Source organism: Ursus americanus, chromosome 11 (assembly GCF_024610735.1).
Source record: "Ursus americanus isolate L20-20 chromosome 11, mUrsAme1.1.p, whole genome shotgun sequence".
NCBI classification, from domain to species: domain Eukaryota; kingdom Metazoa; phylum Chordata; class Mammalia; order Carnivora; family Ursidae; genus Ursus; species Ursus americanus.
The window spans coordinates 44,937,355-44,942,830 of NC_142137.1; the positions used below are offsets into that span (position 1 = coordinate 44,937,355).

At 43.2% G+C, this 5,476-nt stretch overlaps 1 pseudogene; it reads left to right on the forward strand.

Moving 5' to 3' along the window:
• Positions 1-2,784: 2,784 nt before the first annotated feature.
• On the forward strand, positions 2,785-4,828 carry LOC123797630 (actin-related protein 2/3 complex subunit 2 pseudogene; annotated as a pseudogene).
• The last annotated feature ends 648 nt before the right edge of the window (positions 4,829-5,476 follow it).

Here is a 5,476-nt window from a genome sequence, read left to right on the forward strand (position 1 = left end):
CAGTTGGTGCCCTTTTTTTTTTCTCCCTGCTGACTCAAAGGTTGCATCCTTCTTATTTCCATCTAATGCCAATTCTGGAAAATGTCTAATTGTCTGTTAGGGCATGGAGTAAATGTCCCCTCTTCTGTGACTCCTTGACTGATTCAGCATCTGTCACATCTGTCACTCCCACTTTGTGCTCCTGTTTTGGCTCTGCTTTCTCTGTTCTGTATCTCTAGTTGCACGTCTGTCTCCCACCCGATTGTGAGCTACTCAAGCGTGGCGACTGTGCCTTGTTTGTGTTTACCTTCAGAACATGCTGCTTGCATGTGAATGCGTCCTTATAAGGTTGTAGAATAAGTGACCGAATGCCACATGCTGCAAGGAAATTAATGTGGGAACATTGCATAAAATGGATGGAAGAATGCAAAAATGTGGTGATGGGGATGACTTGGAGAAAGCTACTGTAATAATCTAGCGGATGGGCAATGAGCGCCTGACTAACCATATGTGGCAGGCAGAAGGGCCGTGTGCAGACTAGTAAGGAGACTGGAGTCAGAGAATATTCCAGGTTTGCAAGCCATTGTCAGATCTTGATAATATTCATTCATTCACTCATTCTTCATTCATTCATTCATTCATTCATTCATTCATTCATTCAATCATTCAGTATATAGTACCCCTTCTCATGCCAGGCACTAGTTTAGGGGCTGGAGATACAGAGAGAAATAAACAAATCAAAATAAAACAAGAACATAAACTCAGGAGAATCAGATTTAAGGGGAGAATGAAAGTAATACGGTTAGTTGTTTTTAACTTATCAAGTTTGACAGGTAGTGGGCAGTTGGAAATCTGGGACCGGAGCCTTGGAGAAAGTTCAGATATTTAGATAAATATTTGGGAAACATTATGAAAAGGGAATAGTTACTTTAGGATGCCCAAGGGTAATGATTGCAGGAAGAATTAATGAGAAGATATAGTCTTGTGAGATCCTTGAAATATATATTTTGAAACCATAGAGAAAAAATCCTTCAAACATTTGAACAAGAGAAATGAGGTTACCTCTTTCGAGGGAGCACAGGCTAAGACATATTAAGGCAGAAGCTGAGAGAGTCATTAGGACTAGTCACATATTCTTGTTTTCTCTTTCTTCTGGAAACATAGTAAGATTATCTGTTCTTAATCCTCTTTGAATTAGGTGAGAAGATTGACTTGCATTCTGAGTGTAGTGTGCCCAACTTTCAGGTGGAAGCTTTAAGAAACAGAACACAGTTTGCCAAGTGCCCTTCTCACCTGTGTGCTCGTTAAAGGATATATTTAGATGAAGCCCTCCATGAGGCTGAACATGTGGCATGAGTGAAGAAGAAACCTTAGCTATGTTAAGCCACAAGCTTTAAGGGTTGTCTGTTCCTGCAGCATAACCCAGACAATGCTGACGGATACACAGGCTAAACTGCTATAATTAAGAACTCAAGTATCTGTGTGCAACAGAGTCATTCATGGTTACAGCTTCTTTCAATTTTCAGTCTTCCCATCCTCCTGGTGTATTTCCCCATTCACATGGTCAAAGGTTGTTCACCAGCTCCAGCCCTAGGGAAGGAACAAAGGGCAATCAACTTATTTTCAAGGCAGTGATGTTAAAGTTGCACATATCACTCTTCCACACATTCCGTTCATGAAAGCCGGCTCGCACCTAATAGCAGGGGAGGCTGGTAAAAATAGTAACTAGAAAAAAAAAGTAGTATCTAACAGTTATGTGCCCTACTAAATCTAGAGTGAGATCAGTTCTATTACTAAAAAGAAGACAATGATACTTGGGGCAATTTACAGTGTCTGCCATAGAGAAACTAGCTATGGTTGGAGAATAGAGTGAGACATGGAGATATGGAGAGTGGCTCCACAAGAGGTGGCGGAGATGAATGGGGTCAAGATCAAGGAGGGCTGGGGTGCCTGGGTGGCACAGCGGTTAAGCGTCTGCCTTCGGCTCAGGGTGTGATCCCGGCATTCTGGGATCGAGCCCCACATCAGGCTCCTCCACTGGGAGCCTGCTTCTTCCTCTCCCACTCCCCCTGCCTGTGTGCTCTCTCTCGCTGGCTGTCTCTCTCTCTCTCTCTCTGTCAAATAAATAAATAAAAATCTTAAAAAAAAAAAAAAGATCAAGGAGGGCCTTCTAAGATTTATTTAAATGTAATGGAAATCCATTGAAGATTTTTTTTTAAAGATTTTATTTATTTATTCAACAGAGATAGAGACAGCCAGCGAGAGAGGGAACACAAGCAGGGGGAGGGGGAGAGGAAGAAGCAGGCTCATAGCGGAGGAGCCTGTTATGGGGCTCGATCCCATAACGCTGGGATCACGCCCTGAGCCGAAGGCAGACGCTTAACTGCTGCGCCACCCAGGCGCCCCCATTGAAGATTTTTTTTAAAGATTTTTTAATTTATTCATTTGAGATGGAGACACAGAGAGAGAGAACACAAGTGGGGGTGGGAGGGGAGGGGCAGAGGAGGAGGGAGAAGCAGACCCCCCACTGAGCCGGGAGCCTGATGCAGGGCTCAATCCTAGGACCCTAGGACTCTGTGATCGTGACCTGAGCCAAAAGCAGATGCTTTACCAACTGAGCCACCAAGGCGCCCCAAATGAAGAATTTTAAGTGGGGGCACAACACAGCCAGATTTCCATTTAAAAGATTCTCCTGTGTGCAGGAGGAAGGATAGATTGGAAAAGATCAATTAGGCAGCCTTTGCAGGATCCAAGTAAGAGCTGGTAATCACTTGTCTCCATAGCAGGGGTTCTGCAGATAGCGAGATGAAGATGAATTCCACTGTTATGCAGAATCCAAAATCAAGAATACTGAAAGATGTGCGTGAGTGATATGGGGCCTGAGGGAAAAGGGAGATTTAAATATCTTCCAGATTTTCTGGCTTTAGGATTGAGGTGTGGAGGGCTGTCACTTTCTGGAGAGAAAATTCTGGCAGAGGAGCAGTTTACTTACTAGGGAAAAAAACGAGTGTCATTTTGAGTACGTTGTGTTTAATGTGCCCGGGGGACATCCAAATGGGGATATCTGGTAGCTAGCTAAATGTCTCTGGGCTTGGGTTCAGGAGAAAGATCTAGGATAGATCTTAAAGATTGGGAATTGTTAGTGTAGTGATGACAATTAAATCCAAGGAATGGGATGAAATGGCCTGGGGAAAGTGGGTTGGGAAGAAAAAGGAAGCTCTGAAGAGCACGACATTTGAGGAATGGGAAGAGAGGGGGGCCAAACATCATAACTGAGAAGAAAGTGCCAGAGGGAAGACCAAAACTCAGGAGATACATGGCTTCATGGATGCTGAAGGAAGCAAGAGTTTCAAGGAAAGAGTGAGCAAAGGTATAAAACTTAATAAGAAGTAAAACAAAATAAGTGCAGAAAACAGATTTAGATAAGATACAGTCCATATAATACAAGGCAGAAAGCAAATGAAACTGCAAATCATAAAAAAATAGGAAACATGCAATAAAAGGGTTGAAGTTAGATAGAAAAGAACAGCTATGCCATAAAAGTTAAAGGACAAAGCAATGATTTTCAGATTATTTTTAAAATCAAAATTCAAAGACGTGTTGCTCACAAGCTGCTTGGCAGAGACACGAGATATCACTAATGGTTTTTTAATGGAAAAAACAAACACCACCTAGAAAATTTGAATGGTATGATGAATAAATACAGAATGGCTAATTCCACAAAGAAACCATTACAGGTTCAGGAAGTCATACAATGATTAAATCTGAAAGCCTGTAAGATGAAAAGTGTTCTGAAAAAAATCACCAGGGTAAACTCAAAAGCAGTTAAAAAACAACAACAATAAACCAATCAGCACAGGTTGGTGAGGCAGCAGTGGTGGAAGTGGCTGGGCCAGCGGGTGCGGGTTTGGGAGGGGGTGAGGCACTGTTGAGATCCTGCTAGAGGTGAAGAGCCTGAACAACTGCCTCATGGAGGGGACACTCATGTTCAAGGTCAAGAACGTGGCCGCCAATAACAATCAGAAGCGGTAGAAGTAATATTTGCAGATTTGGATGGAGTCCTCTATCATATTTAAAATCCTACTGGAGACAAAACAAAAGTGATGGTCAGTATTTCCTCGAAATTCAACAAGGAACTTCAGGCACATGGTGCGAGTGAGTTATTAAAGATAGTGTACTGGAGTTCCTTGATAAATCCTGAATCAAGACACAATGTCTCTGTGATATGACCTTGAAAATCTGCCGACGTCCAAGGATTCCATTGTGCATCAAGGCTGGTGTGTTGAAACGAAATTGTTTTGCCTCTGTCTTTGAGAAAGACTTCCAATTCCAAGAAGAGGGCGAGGATGGAGAGGACAGGGCAGTTATCCATTGGAGAGTTGATGAGACCATGTCCGTTGAGTCTAAAAAGGACAGAGTCACAGTAGTCTTGAGCACCGTGTTTAAGGATGATGACGATGTGGTCATTGGCAAAGTGTTCATGCAAGAGTTCAAAGAAGGGTGCAGACAGAGCCAGGCACACAGTCCTACGTGTCCTCTTTAGCCACAGGGAAGGTCCTCTGGAGCTGAAGGACATGGATGTTGCTGTGGGTGACAACCTGGCTGTATACCTTCATGCCGTTCCCTCGCTATACCAATGCTAGTGCTTGAGACAACACGTCAACCTGATCCACTCGCTCTGGAACCATCTGCACTAGCACACCAAGTGCTCTAAGGCCGATATTCACACACGTATGTGGGCAAAAACCGCCAACTTCCTCAAGGTGCACGCTCAGATGTTGAGAAAAAAGAAACGAACACGGTCTGGGGAAGATGTGGGGAACGGGAAGAGGAGGTGGCTGGCGGCTGAAGGCCGCAACACTTGCTACTGGGTAATCATAGCTTTAAATGTTGCCCCTCTTCGGGTTCTTAAGGGATTCTCTATTTTGGTTCCATTTTGTACACCTTTGGAAAATAATCTACAGAAACAAGCTGTGCTTGAGAGGACTTCATACAACTTCTAAAAAAAAGAAAAGAATGGGACACCTGGGTGGCTCAGTCAGTTAAGACTGCCTTCGACTCTTGATTTCAGCTCAGGTCATGATCTCAGGGTTGGGAAATCAAGCCCCATCTGCTCTGGGCTGGGTGTGGAGCCTGCTTAAGATTCTCCCTCTCCCTCTCCCCCGTCTCAAAAGAACCCCACAAAAAACAACAGCAGCAAAACACTTTTGTGCATTGAAAGGCACCATCAAGAAGTAAAACAAACAAACAAAAACAAACAAACATAAGAAGCCCATGGAATGGGAGAGAATATAAATCATACGCTTGATAAGGGTTTAGTATCCAGATTATGTAAAGGACGCCTGCAAGTTGACAATAAAAAGACAATAACCCAATTTAAAAATGAGCAAAAGATTTGCACAGACATTTCCCCAAAGAATAAATAATGATAGCCAATACCATGAAAAGATGCTCGGTGTCATTAGTCATTAGGAAAGTGCAAATGAAAACCACAATG